This window comes from Lepidochelys kempii, chromosome 8 (genome assembly GCF_965140285.1).
Source record: "Lepidochelys kempii isolate rLepKem1 chromosome 8, rLepKem1.hap1, whole genome shotgun sequence".
Classification (NCBI taxonomy): domain Eukaryota; kingdom Metazoa; phylum Chordata; order Testudines; family Cheloniidae; genus Lepidochelys; species Lepidochelys kempii.
Window position 1 is genome coordinate 87,418,835 of NC_136387.1, and position 16,027 is coordinate 87,434,861.

The window sequence follows — 16,027 nt, forward strand, 5'->3', positions numbered from 1 at the left end:
AGATGGTCGGGGAAAGTGTGGGACCCTTACTGAATGGGGGAAACAACCTAGTGACAGATGATGTGGAAAAAGCTGAAGTACTCAATGCTCTTTTTGCCTTGGTCTTCACAGACAAGGTCAGCTCCCAGACTGCTGCACTGGGCAGAACAGTATGGGGAGAAGGTGAGCAGCCCTCAGTGGTGAAAGAACAGGTTAAGGACTATTTAGAAAAGCTGGACATACACAAGTCAATGGGTCTGGATCTAATGCATCCGAGCCTGCTGAGGGAGTTGGCTGATGAGATTTCAGAGCCACTGGCCATTATCTTTGAAAACTCGTGGCAATCGGGGGAGGTCCCAGACAACTGGAAAAAGGCAAATATAGTGCCCATCTTTAAAAAAGGGAAGAAAGAGAATCCAAGGAAAAATCATGGAGCAGGTCCTCAAGGAATCCATTCTGAAGCACTTGGAGGAGAGGAGGGTGATCAGGAACAGTCAACATAGATTCACCGAGGGCAAATCATGCCTGACCAACCTGATTGCCTTCTTTGATGAGATAACTGGCTCTGTTGATATGGGGAAAATGGTGGACATGATATAGCTTGATTTTAGCAAAGCTTTTGATATCGTCTCCCACAGTATTCTTGCCAGCAAGTTAAAAAAGTATGGATTGGATGAACAGACTATAGGGTGGTTATAAAGCTGGCTAGATCATCGGGCTCAATGGGAAGCGATCAACAGCTCAATGTCTACTTGGGAGCCTGTATCAAGAGAAGTGCCCCCAGGGTCGGTCCTGGGGCTGGTTTTGTTCAACATCTTCATTGATGGGATGGATTTTACTCTCAGCAAGTTTGGGGATGACACTAAGCTGGCGGGAGAGGTAGATACATTTAAGGGTAGGGATATTGTCCAGAGTGACCTAAACAAATTGGAGGATTGGGCCAAAAGAAATCTGATGAGGTTCAACAAGTGCAGAGTCCTGCACTTAGGACAGAAGAATCCCATGCACTGCTACAGACTGGAGACTGACTGGCTAAGTGACAGTTCTGCAGAAAAGGACCTGGGGATTACAGTGCATGAGAAGCTAGATACGATTCAACAATGTGCCCTTGTTTCCAAAAAGGCTAACAGCATATTGGGCTGTATTAATAGGAGGACTGCCAGCAGATCGAGGGAAGTGATTATTCTCCTCTATTCAGCACTGGTGAGGCCACATCTGGAGTACTGAATCCAGTTTTGGGCCCCACACTACAGAAAGGATATGGACAAATTGGAGAGTCCAGCGGAGGGCAATGAAAATGATTAGGGGGCTGGGGCACATGACTTATGAGGAGAGGCTGAGGGAACTGGGCTTATTTAGTCTGCAGAAGGGAAGAGTGAAGGGGAATTTGATAGCAGCCTTCAACTACCTGGAAGGTAGGCTCCAAAGAGGATGGAGCTAGGCTCTTCTCAGTGGCGGCAGATGACAGAACAAGGAGCAATGGTCTCAAGATGCAGTGGGGGAGGTCTAGGTTGGATATTAGGAAAAACTATTTCACTAGGAGGGTGGTGAAGTACTGGAATGGGTTACCTAGGGAGGTGGTGGAATCTCCATCCTTAGAGATTTTAAAGGCCTGGCTTGACAAAGACCTGGTTGGTATGATTTAATTGGTGTTGGTCTGCTTTGAGCAGGGGGTTGCACTAGATGACCTCCTGAGGTCTCTTCCAACCCTAATCTTCTATGATTCTATGATATTACAGCTAAACATTTGGGAAAACACAATATTTTTATTACTGTTGCCAAGGTGCTTGGTTTGTCATTATTCCATGATCCCAATAATATAAAATAACTTTATTTTGATATAAAATATTAGTTTTTTTCTGGGTCTACTATCATCTCCATTTACCTTCTGTACTACTACTGACAGTAATGAGAATTACATGAGTATTTTATACAAAGAAAATAATAGACCTTTTAGTTAGTTTACTCAATACATTTTAGCCCCTGGTAATACCAGGGGATAATTTTACCATTATCACAGTAAAAAGGAATTCTGAACTTTACAAAAATGTGGATAAAGAAAAGATCGAGCCATAGGAGGCAGAATTTTTCCATACGAAAGTCAAAGAAAAACATTCTAGTTTTATGGCAGATCGTCAGCCAGTGTAAGTCAGGGTAGCTCCACTGATTTTGATAGCACTACACTGATTTACATCATCCGAGGATTTGGCCATTTCTCTCAAATTTCATCACTGCACTCTCAGCTTTCAAGCTTCACAACAGATTTTTGGTGTGCCACGTTCATTCAAGTCATAAGAAGTAAGGCAGTTGTAGCTGTTTGGCAAGGTATCGCACGTAAACTAACAGAACATTATTGAAATATAGGAAGGTTTTTTGTATTTTTAAATAGAAAAATTATGCCCAGGTCCTCCCTCCTTATATCATTATACATTTTATAGAGAGTACACTTATAACGTCTGCAGATGATACCAAGCTGAGACGGGTTGCAAGTACTTTGGAGAATAGGATTAAAATTCAAAATGATCTACACAAACTGGAGAAATGGTCTGAAGAAAAAAGGATAAAATTCTATAAGGACAAATGCAAAGTACTTCACTTAGGAAGGAACAATAAGCTGCACACATACAAAATGGAAAATGACTACCTAGGAGGGAGTACTGCAGAAAGGGATATGGGCGGGTGGGAAGGGTCACAGTGGATCACAAGCTAAAGATGAGTCAAGAGTGTAACACAGTTGCACGCAAAAAAAAAAAAAAAAAAAGCAAGCAAGCACCATTCTGGGATGCATTAGCAGGAGTGTTGTAAGCAAGATAAGAAGTAATTCTTCCCCTCTACTTCATGCTGATTAGGCCTCAAATGAAATATTGTGTCCAGTTCTAGGCGCCACATTTCAGGAAAGATGTGGATAAATTGGAGAAAGTCCAGAGAAAAGCAACAAAAATTATTCAAGGTCTAGAAAACATGAGCGAAGATTGAAAAAAACTGGGTTTGTTTTCTCTGGAGAAGACAGAGAGGACATGATAATAGTTTTCAAGTACATAATAGGTTGTTTCAAAGAGGAGGGAGAAAATTTGTTCTCTTTAACTGCTGAGGATAGAACAAGCAGCAATGGGCTTAAATTGCAGCAAGGGTGATTTAGGTTGGATATTAAAGCGTACTAACTGTCACGGTGGTTAAGCATTGGAATAAACTGCCTAAGGAGGTTGTGGAATCTCTGTCACTGGAGATTTTTAAGAGCAGGTTAGACAAACACCTGTTAGGGATGGTCTAGATAATACTTATTCCTGCCGGATTGTGGAGGACTGCACTGGATGACCTTTCGTGGTCCCTTCCAGTCCTACAATTCTAATTTAGCTATTCATTAATGTATTGGCATATAGGCAATATAATCCAACAGCAGACAGTATGCAAGATGAAAAACAGCATAAAGCCTAAACATCAGTTCTATTATTTCTTTGTCCTCTATTTAAAAATATCAGTTAATGCCCCCAACACACTCTCTCAGGGCAAAGTGTATACTTAAAATATAGATTCAAATGTTAAAAATTAAAAGGGAATTACTGAATATTAGAAAATCTGGGTGGGCCTCAGTTGTCTATAGAAGCCAAATACTGTACAAATTTGACTGTAACTTTGCTTAAGTTTATGGAGATATCACTGGTTCTATTCATAAATTGAATTCACTCAGACCTCTGTTGTGTGCTGTGAAATGGTGAATTTTGACAAATTCATGTTATAATTACTCATGTTTGGCTCTCTTTGTTCCCTCCACCTCAGTACCAGCTTGCAAAACTGAACTAACAGCTGCAAATATTAGTTTTAATTAAAAAAGTTTCAAGGCATGAACTAATATTCTCTAGTTGGCTATGAAAAATTTATTGACAGAATATAACGAAGTATGAATATGCCTAATAAATGAGAAAAATGACTGAGATGCAAGTTAGACAATAAGTAATCTATTTTGTTGCTATGGTATGGTAACAAACAAGTAGCAATGCAAGACTCTTTATTAGGCCTTCTCTAGATTAAAAACATACCAAGGCTGTAGACATGCCTGAATATCTGTCAAAGGATTTTGTTTCAACCTATTGACGTTCTCCATTTGCACATCACAAGGCACCTACTAGAAATTATGGGTTTGATCCAAAGCAAGAATTATTTTTATATTTGGACTTCAATGCTTTTTCAGTTATAGATGTTTTCTGAAAAGTTATGTAACATTTACTGCTGGGGGTATTCTGCATCACTGCACATTTGCAAAATTCATGTCCCCCACAGATTTCTTTGTTTCCATGCAGAAAAATGAATTCTGATGGGGAAACAAAGCGAAGTCATACGAGTGTTCACGCACTCCTCCCAGGCATTGAAGGCAGGTCGGTTCGAGTACCTGGAGCACCCAGTAGAGATGTAAATCACTGCTGGGGGGGGGCAGTCGTGCGTGTGTGTGAGAGAGAGACAGACAGACAGACACTGTCCCTCTCGCTTGCTATTGTGGCATACTCAGCCTGGAGGGGCAGAGCATCGGGGTGTTTCTGAGGAGGTAGGTGTGAGGCAGGCTCTGTCCCCTCAGGCAGAGCAGAATGTAGCAGCCTGCTTGCTTAGTGAATTGTTCCCCTTGCCTTTGTGAATTCCCCCAGGCGTATAAAATAGATGTAAAAGTTTTAAGTCTCCTTTATATTGCCAGAGTGATGTAAAGGACAGTATGGCCTTATAAATGCTTATGGTGCTTTAGTGATTAGAACTAAACTAAATTTTTGGAATGAAAAAAAAATGTCCTATGAAAACGTGGTCCATGAACTGTTTGCTACTGACCTTTCTGGAGATCGTCAGTAGCCAATATAAATTGTGAGTTTGATTCGCCAGCCCTCACTTGCTCTTCAGTTGCCTATGATGTAATACTGAGCATATGGCTGCATATATTTGTTGACTAATAACTAGAAATAAAGGGTGAAACCTATCTACATTACTATTAAGCAAGGGGGTTTGGGGATTTTCTCCAATGCTTCCCACTCCCATTCTCCACCCATTGTATTGTAGTTTAAATAAATTACCAAAATTATTGAAACCAGTATGATTATATTGCGTTATTTTGACAAATAAAATATGCAGAATTTTAAATTTTGTGCAAAATCTTTAATTTTTTGGTGCAGAATTTCCCCAGGAGTAAACATTCATTGTTGCTAACAGTAATTAACTACTTGTTGCTCCTGTAAAGGATGTTTCTGGGATCAATTCAACTGGTGCCCATTCAATTGCCAAAAGATGGGGATAGTGCATGAGAGATGGGGGCAGAGGGAGAGAAGCTGGCTGGGCATTCAAAGACATTCACAAGAAACAAAATTTCTTGATTAGATTAAGTCTCTTGCCCCTGGCCTAGAACAAGCTCACAAGGGAGATTTAGGTTAGACACTAGGAAAAACTTTCTAACTGTAAGGATAATAATACCATAATAGGTTACTAAGGGAAGCTGTAGAATCTGTGTCACTGGCAGTCTTTTCAAGAACAGGTTAGACAAACCCCAGTCAGGGATGGTCTAGATATATTTGTGGTCCTGCCTCAGCACACGGAGATGGGCTACGTCTAGAAGTCCCTTCCAGCCCTACATTTCTAGGAGTCAGTGTTATCCTGTAGCCTCAGCAGGAGCACTGGCATTGGCCCACATGCTACCAGCTCCTGACTGGCTTTCTTAAGACCATGGAGCATGGCTTCACTTGTTGATCCCTTCTCTGCAGCAAAGAACAATTTCTACTTTGGGATCTCCTGCAACCCAAACATCCAGGATTCACCTCACAAAAGATTACACATTTGAGCAGCTGCATCTTTGGATGCAATATCCTGGACCAGCTCCCAAGACTGCCTCCCTGCACAGCAGAGTGGATTTGATTTAAATCAATTTGATTTAAATCGTAAGTTAAATCACTAGTCAGGAAGACTCAATTTAATCATGGTTTTATACATAAAAGTGCATTCTTGTTGGTTGTTATAACCTTAATACATATTCTTCACAATTCAGAGATAGATGTAAATTTCATTTTTAGAAGGTACACACTATACATTTTTAAACAGAGATTTATTTTGAAAACTTTTCAGATTAGTTTTACAGCTATATCAGAAAATGAATGATTGTTTGGTTATTTCATTTCAAAGGTAAATGAAGCAGATATTTATGAAGTCATTGGGAGGTGAATTATCTCCAATTCAACAGGTTAATCATTAATATTTGGATAATTTTCTTGCCATGCTGTATTAGGAGATCACCACCAGACAGACATTTAAATTGTTTTATTTAACTAAAACAACATTAAGTATTCTGGATTTTTTTCTTCAACAGCAAACATATAATATTTTAACAAAACAAGCATATGTTCCTCGCTTCTCACATTTATCTCCAGACTTCTTCTCCTTGTCCAGATCTATTCCACCCCCAACAATCTTCTATTCATTGAACTTTTTGAAACTTTGCACTTTTAGAGAGATGTAAGGGATTGACCCTGTGTGCACAAATTTGCAGAGGGACAATAGAGTTGAGGTCTGTTATTTCTCACCTCTATATATTATTTATTTATTTAAAAACATTTTTTGCTGTTAACAAGCATGTTACCTCTGGGGAGACAAATCCATAGTTTGAGAACTGCAAAAACTAAGCATGTCTGATGGTATCTTCTAGACTGAGCACCGAGTCCCATTGGGTAGATAGAAATATTAACCTAAATAATCTATACATGTGGAAGCCTGTGGAACTCCATAAAATTGGGTCCCTAATCCATGAACTATTGGAACTCATTTACAAAACTTTTCTTAAACATTACATGAATATATTGTCTCATACTATAGAATTTATAATCCCTATTCCATGTTGAGATATCTTTGAGCTATAATGTTTCTATCTTTAGATGGTTTTTTCCTCAAAAAGCATTTTATCAAAAAAATCCAATGTAAATTTTAAAAAAATCTGATTTTTTTTTAAAAAAATCATTAATTTTTATCCACCCTGCTACACAGCACTTTTGACCTCCCTCTCCCCTTCTGCAGTCCTGGGGTATGTCTACACATTTCTGAACTTGAAGAAATTGATAGTAAGTTAACTTGAGCTAGCTAACATGAATGTACACACTAGTCTGGACACTCCAGAGTTGTTTGTGGTTTACCCTAGCCTGGGGTAAAAATGGACTGACTGGACTAGCACCAGGAGTAAACCTGGAATGATTCAACTTGTTATTGAAAAGAAACCAGCATGTCAACCATGTATTATAAGGAACTTCGCAAGCAACTTCTATGCAGAAGCTGAGATCTCAGTATTTCACATCTGTAACCCTTATCATCTACAGTGGGGTGAGGAGTCCCATTGCACACTCACTCCATAACCTCTGATCCCCTTAAAGTAGATTCACACAGTGAGGGGAATGGAGAGGCATGAGAACTTCCACAGCTCCTATAATGTTGGGTGCAATTCACTTAGATTGAGTATTCAGGTAAGAATTCTAACTAGCTGAAACAATAAACAAATGAAGAAACAGACAACTATTTAAATGCCAGTATCTTCATAAGATATGTATAACTGCAGATTAAGCATAGTATCCTTTTAAAAACTAAAATATGGAATAACAGCAGTGTTTAAAACAGACATCTCAATTTCCACTTCTTATAAAACTGCAAGCAGCAGCACTGAGGACTGGAAAACCAAAAGTGGTTTATATATAAATACACACACACACACACAGAGTATGGAAAAAAACACTTGTTGAAAATAATGGTTCTCCTATGGAATCACTATTTCTTTCAACAAAGATATGAAAGTACTTCCTAACTGTGCCTGTGCCACTCCACTGCCCATCATAATCTGTAACCTATGCATCCGTCACTCATGCTTCAGACATATTGACCAATCTATCCCTCCTATCATAAAATTAGTGGTTTCTATGAAAATGTTATGTGGTTGAGCAGAAAGTGCTCTTAATACCACACTTATCCCACTAAGACCAGGAATCATCGATCTTGAGCCACTTCCTTATCCATTTTCCTTCTGCCACTTTTAGTTTTTAAACAATTTTTTTTAAACTTTCACCATATAAACACCACTTTCTTCCTTAATATTCAAGGGCAATAGCAAGTCACATAATTAGTTGAGCCAAAAGAATGCTTGACTCCTGGTGTATTAGACTAACACCATAAAAACATGACGACACTCAAGTAAGACTTTTAGAGGCAAGCATCTACAAGAAAAATATAAACCCTTAATGCCAGGAAGTTCATCTGTTTTCACAAACTGCCCACTTTGACCAATTCAAAAGGAGCACTCATATGTTTTAGTGCAGCGTTTCTCAAACTGGGGTCCGCGGACTCCTGGGGATCCACAAGGGTACTCCAGTGGATCTACTGGCCCCGCTGATCAACTCCTCCCAGTCCCTCCCAGTGTCTCCTGCATGCTGGGTAACTGCTGTTCAGTGGCATGCAGGAGGAGCTGGGAGGGACGGGGAGGAGTAGGCATGGGGCATGCTCGGAGAGGGGGCAGAATCATGTCTGGAGCCACCAGCCCCGCTCATCAACTCCTCCCCCATCTTCCCAGTGCCCCCTGCATGCCGGGGAACAGCTCTTCAGTGACGTGCAGGAGGCACTGGGAGAGCGGGGGAGGAGTGGGGACAGGGCATGCGTGCGGGAGGGAATGGAGGGGGGGCCTTGGGGGAAGGGGTGGATTGGGGGTGGGGCCTGGGGCTGAGCAGGAGACTTGGGGGTCCATGAAAAATTTTAAATCAAAATGGGAGTCCTTGAGTTGGTAAAGTTTGAAAACTGCCGTTTTAGTGGGATACAGTGCCCTTCTCACTAAGAGGATTAAAACCCAGCTCTCTGAAGGGTTACCACCAAAACTACAACAAAAATCAGAAGGAAAAACATTAACAGGTCAGGGAAAGTATTGTCAATTAGGTTAAGAGGAGGCCACCTAACATAAAAAAAACAAACAAACACATGCCTCACCAGGACATGAAACATTGGAATAAGAGTTCAATTTTGGTATGAGATTGTATGATGGGATAACATGATTTTGGCAATTAATTGATCTTTAACTATTCATCATAAATAGGCCCAATGGCCTGTGATGGAATGTTAGATGGGGTGGGATCTGAGTTACTACAGAGAATTCTTTCCTGGGTATCTGGCTCGTGAATCTTACCCACATGCTCAGGGTTCAGCTGATCGCCATATTTTGGGTTGGGAAGGAATTTTCCTCCAGGGCAGATTGGAAGAGGCCCTGGGGGGTTTTCACCTTCCTCTGCAGGATGGGGCACAGGTCACTGGCTGGAGTATTCTCTGCACCTTGAAGTCTTTAACCCATGATTTGAAGACTTCAATAGCTCAGAAATAGGTGAGAGGTTTATTGCAGGAGTGGGTGGATGAGATTCAGTGGCCTGCACTGTGCAGTAGGTCAGACTAGATGATCAGAATGGTCCCTTCTGACCTCAATATCTATGAGTCTACTTAAGGGTCCTTTCATCCCTTCCTTTTGGATATCACTACATAAAGGCCATTTATAACAAAAGCTTCACTTTAGATAACCACTGTAATAATGACAATGTAGTCTGGACAATGAGCTGATGTTGTGAAATTCATTCTACACTGGCACAAACAGTGAAAATGTATCTCTACCTGATGATGTGCATGTTGAATGTTTTCAAATTTCCAAAATTTAAAAAAACAAAAGAACAAAAAAAAACCAACACTTTTTTCAGCCTATTCCAATTTAAAATAATTTGAGATTAGTTTATAATCTGCAAAAAGAAAAGGAGTACTTGTGGCACCTTAGAGACTAACCAATTTATTTGAGCATGAGCTTTCGTGAGCTACAGCTCACTTCATCGGATGCATGCCGTGGAAACTGCAGCAGACTTTATTTATACACAGAGAATATGAAAAAATACCTCCTCCCACCCCACTGTCCTGCTGGTAATAGCTTATCTAAAGTGATCATCAGGTAGGCCATTTCCAGCACAAATCCAGGTTTTCTCACCCTCCACCCCTCCACACAAATTCACTCTCCTGCTGGTGATAGCCCATCCAAAGTGACAACTCTTTCAATAGATATGTGGACGCATGTTCACTTTCATTATCTGAGTCAGATGCAACCAGCAAAAGGTTGATTTTCTTTTTTAGTGGTTCAGGTTTTGTAGTTTCCGGAGTGTTGCTCTCTTAAGACTTCTGAAAGCAAGCGCCACACCTCATCCCTCTCAGATTTTGGAAGGCACTTCAGATCTTAAACCTTGGGTCGAGTGCTGTAGCTATCTTTAGAAATCTCACATTGGTATCTTCTTTGCGTTTTGTCAAATCTGCAGTGAAAGTGTTCTTAAAATGAAGACCTGGTGGGTCATCATCCACGACTGCTATAATATGAAATATATGACAGACTGCAGGTAAAACAGCAGGGGACATACAGTTCTCCCCCAAAGAGTTCAGTCTCAAATTTAATTAACGCACTTTTTTTTAACACTCGTCATCAGCATGGAAGCATGTCCTCTGGGATTGTGGCCTAAGCAAGAAGGGGCATATGAATGTTTAGCATATCTGGCATGTAAATACCTTGCAATGCTGGCTACAAAATTGCCATGCGAAAGTCTGTTCTCACTTTCTGGTGGCATTGTAAATTAGAAGATGGCAGCATTATCTCCTGAAAATGTAAACAAACTTGTTTGTCTTAGCGATTGGCTGAACAAGAAGTAGGACTGAGTGGACTTGTAGGCTCTGAAGTTTTACATTGTTTTGTTTTTGAGTGCAGTTATGTAACAACAACAAAAATCTACATTTGTAAGTTGCACTTGCATGACAAAGAGATTGCAGTACTTGTATGAGGTGAATTGAAAAATACTATTTCTTTTGTTGATCTTTTTTGCAATGCAATTATTTGTAATAAAAATAATATACACTTTGATTTCAATTACAACACTGAATACAATAAATATGAAAATGTAGAAAAACATCCAAAATATTTAATAAATTTCAATCAGTATTCTATAGTTTAACAATGTGATTAATAACGATTAATTTTTTTGAGTTAATCGCATGAGTTAACTGCAATTAATCGACAGCCCTACTTGAAATGTATGCATTGTATAAAAGAGCTCTATTTTAAATGGCAATTTGTAACAACGATTGAAGTGCCTGTTTTCCTCTTCCTGGAAAGCCTTTGAGAGGTGAAATCCATTAATCTACCCTGCTATTCAGCACCAGTTCAGTGAGCCAAGACGCTGCACTGGGCAGTGAGAGAAATAGTACTTGAAAATCCCTGCTCCCTTTGCCCAAAGATTTGGGCTGTCAGTCATACAACATATCTCAGCCTCATCACAATCCTAGAGACTGGCCACAAACAGAGCAACAGCTCGCTCTCTGTTACATGCAACTCAACTGACTTAAGAGTGCACACTGGTGCTTGGGGCCAGTGTGCATATCGCAGTATACCTGTTATATCCTTGGCCCCTTTAATAAGGATAAGAATTCTGGGAGCTGCAATTCCTCTGAATGGGCTAGGTGTCCTCAGTGGAGATTGTCTCCCAGAAAGCTCACATGTTTAGGGGGATCATTCTACTAGCACTGCTATGTCAGACCATTATTGCAGAAACCAAACTAAAGCATGGCTCACTCCAGCCAAGCTCAGAAGAGGAAGACTTCCCCCACAGCTCTCCCCTGTTCTCCTCAAAGCTCCTGCCTTCTTCATAGTGAGATCTTACTGCCAGGTTGCTCCCAATTCTCCAGAACACTCCCTCCCTTATAGGGCCCGGTTCTGCCCCCACTTAACATGGATAGCAAAACTCCTATTGGCTTCAATGGTAAAAGGATTGAGTTTATGGTGTGCTGAGAGGAATTAATTAATTTCCATTGCTATTACCCTGAAAATCCCTACACAGATCCTTCAGCTAGCCAAAGGGGAGGGTTAACCCCTGCTCTGCCAAACACAAGATGTCAGATCCTTGGCAGAGCAGTGCTGCTGTATCAACACATCTGTCACCTCTCCCTCACGCAACTGGATAGGAGGAACATCCCAGGGAAAGGGAGCATGGCTAGGGAATCTGTATGCCTTGGCAACCCCCAGATCCCAGAATGGCCCCTTTGGGACTATGAGCAGTCTACAAAAATAGAGGAGCTTTAAACTATATTATGCCAGCACACACGCCCAGACCCCCAACTTTGCACCATCTCCCTCCTAAGGGGAATCCAGACAGAGGCCAGAATGGAAAACTTGGCCCTGAGTGAGGCAACAGAACATCAGGTCAGTCCAGTGTTAGCAGGGAGATGGTCTTGCAAGTACTAAACAATGTTTGTCTTTTCCATTTTTAGATTTTGTTATTCTGTAATTCTGGGAATGGTTCCAGCGGTTCAGCAAGAAAAAAAAAAGACCCATAAATACTTGAGAAAGCATAAATTTTCATTCAACTGAGGCCTGCTGTATACACACAGACAGAAAAGCCAGCTCATTACACTGCAATTCATATTTGGACCATTTATAATTTGGAAGATAATAGTTTTCTGACAAAATATATTAATAGCCAAATGCTAGCTCAATCATCATTACTGCCTCCTTTACTGCTCAGTTTTTACTCATTGCTTTAAAAAACAAACAAACAAACAAAAACCCACGACACTTTGCATGACTCTGACACTCTAAATTTGTAAATAAAAAAAAATAAAATAAAAAAAGCAACCTTCTGCAGTAAATCTGAAGTTCTAGAAATGGATGAGGACTATGTAGCATGTGAACAGGGAGCATAAGTTTGGAGTGGTTTCCTGTATATCTGACAAAAGGCATTTTGATCTTGACTGCATGCTAGATACGCAGAGTCTTCCCATTCACAGTGGTTAGCTAGCTTTCCAAACATGATTCAAATATGCTAAGGCTAAATGGCTGTTCCAATGAAGAAAGAGTACACCAAAACAAGTTATGCACCACCTTCAATATGTTTAGGAGAAATTAACTTTTTAAAAGTGAAACAAATAGACTATCTTGTGATAGAGACTCACTGACAGTTGTGGGTGGATCCTGGTGTAAGTGGTCATAGCTCCCCTGAAAATTTACAGCAGCCGAGAATCTGCCTCCTGGAGCCTACTTGGACAGGTACTATCAAGGCAGGGCAGTGCAATCATCCTTCCCTACCTCTGTCCCACCAATGCCCCTTACTCCTCTCCTAAAGGCACTTTCTATAGAAGTTTGGTCTCCATACCCTGCAGTGTTTGGCCTCTTTACTGAGACTACCAACCAGCTGGTAATTAGAATCTATTGAGGGATAGCTCAGTGATTTGAGCCTTGGCCTGCTAAACTCAGGGTTGTGAGTACAATCCTTGAGGGTGCTATTTAGGGATCTGGGGAAAAAATTGGAGATTGGTCCTGCTTTGAGCAGGGGGTTGGACTAGTTGACCTCCTAAGGTCCCTTCCAACCCTGATATTCGATGGTTCTATAATTGTAGCTTTTGTGATGTATTTTAGGTCCCTGACACCTACAAACCAGACTGGAACAATCAACAATCAAAGTTGTGTCAATTCAAAAAGAATGAACAGGATGACTATGGTAATTATAAGTCTGACACTGATCCCAGAAAAAATAATAGAAGTGCTGATACAGGATGTGATTAATAAAGAATTAAAGAAGGGTAATATAACTTATGCCAGTCATTCTGGGTTTATGGAAAATAGATCTTGTCAAACTAGCCTGACATCCTTTTTTATAAGAGTTCAAGTTTCATTAATATAGTATAGTATATAGTGTTGATACAGTAGATCTGTGTAAAGCATTTGACTTGGTACCACAAAATATTTCGATTAATAAACTAGAACCAAAACAGTTCAACATGGCCAAAATTAAATGGATTAAAATCTGGCTAAATGATAGGTCTCAAAATTTAATTGTAAACAGAGGAGATTATCAAGTGGGTGTGTTTCCAGTACGATCCCGCAAGGACTGGGTTTTGGCCTTATGCTATTTAATATTTTTATTAGTGACCTAGAAGAAACACAAAATCATCATTCAGAAAGTTTGTAGAGGACACACAGATTGGGAGGGAGTTGAAAATAATGAAGGGGACAAGCCACTGGATCACTTGCAAGATGGATGCAAGCAAACAATTTGCACTTTAATACAACCAAACGTAAATGTCTACATCTATAGACAAAGAATGTAGGCCATACTTATGGAATGGGAGGACTCTATTCTGCGAAGCAGTGACTGAAGAGGATTTAGGGGTCACGGTGGCTAATCAGCTGAACAAAAGGTCCCAGTGCGATGCTGTGGCCTAAAAGCGCTAACGCAATCGTTGAACGTATAAACAGGGGAATTTCTAGTAGGATTAGAGAGGTTATCTTATTTCTCTGTTGGGTACTAGTGTGACCATTCCTGGAAGACTGTGTCCAGTTCTGGAGACCACATTTCAAAAAGGATGTTGATAAATGGAGAGGGTAAAGAGAAGAGCCACGAGAATGATTTAAGGTTTAATCTATTTAGCATATAAAAGAGAATGTTAGGGAGTTATTGATCAGTCTATAAGCACCCACATGGGGAACAGAAATTTGGTAATAGAGAACTCTTCAGTCTAGCAGACAAAGATGTAACAAAATTCAATGGCTGGAAGATGAAACTAGACAAATTTAGACTAGAAATAAAGCACACATTTTTAATGAGGGTAATTAACTACTGGAACAGTATAGCAAGGGCTGTGGTGGATTCTCCATCATAGGAAATTTTAAAGTCACGACTGGATGTTTTTCTAAAAGATATGCTCCAGTTCAAACAGGAATTAATTCAAGTAACTCCTATGGTCTGTGTTATCCTAGAGGTCAGACGAGATGATCACAGTGGTCTCTTCTGACCTTAAAAAAATCTATGAAAAACAACACATTCTCATGAACACCTAATTAAAAATCTAATAGCTCATCTTGAGGGAAGTTAACCAAAACTTTTCAATTTAACTTTGCAGGGCTTGTGTAATCAGCTAGCTAGGAACATAAGGACCAGGGATGAATTGGAGAGATTAAAAGCATAATATGTGAAACCCACAGGCGAACCCCAATAAAATTTAAGCATCAAGATGATTTGAACAAAATAACCATACAACTAAGGTGAATTAGCATAATAAAGTGAATACAAAAAAAACCTGTATAGGAATTGGAAATTAGGTAACATATAAAATAAGAGATGGAATAAGGTATTAAAAAAAATGAAGGCTTAAAAAAGCTGTGGAATATAACAAATATTGTACATAATACTGGCTCTTTCTCAACTGAGTGGCAGTTAAAATTAACAAGGCACACATTAAGTGGAAAAAATGGATAACTGATAGGTCTGTAATTTTAACTGGGGAATTATCATCAAGTGTGTATGTTTCCAGTGGGGTCCTGCAGGGGCTGGTTCTTGGCCCTACACTATTTAACACTTTTATCAGAGACTTGGAAGAAAACTGAAAATCGCCACTGATAAAGTTTGCAGATGACACAAAAAATTGGGGGAGTGGTAAATATTGAAGATGACTGGTCACGGATACAGAGCAATTTGGGTCTCCTGTTAAACTGGGTGCAAACAAACAATATTGATTTTAATACAGCTAAGTGTAAGTACATACATCTCAGAACAAAGAATGTAGGCCACACTTGCAGGATTGGGGGATCTATCTCGAGAAGCAGTGATTCTGAAAAAGATTTGGGGGTCATGGTGGATAATCAACAGAACAAGAACCCCAGTGTGATCCTGTGGCCAAAAGAGCTCATGTGATCCTGGGATGAATGAATGGGAGAACCTTGACTGGGAGTACAGAGGTTATGTTACCTCTATATTTGGCACAGGTGAGACATTGCTGGAATATTGTGTCCACAATTCAAGAAAGATGTTGATAAATTGGACAGTGTTCAAAGAGCCGTGAGGATGACTAAAGGATTTAAAAACATGCCTTATAGCAGAGGTTCCCTATCTGTGGGGCGTGCTCCCTTAGGGGGGTGCTGAGGAACATTCGGGGGGAGCAGCTGGAGCCTGGGCCAGCCCCCAGCTGTGGCTCCAGCCACTGGTCCCCTTACTCCTGTCCA

At 40.2% G+C, this 16,027-nt stretch overlaps 1 protein-coding gene across 1 annotated transcript in view; it reads right to left on the reverse strand.

Annotated features, from left to right (window-relative positions):
* Positions 1-16,027, reverse strand: part of LRRC7 (leucine rich repeat containing 7) — a 386,471-nt gene that overhangs the window by 311,535 nt on the left and 58,909 nt on the right. The window lies entirely within an intron of this gene.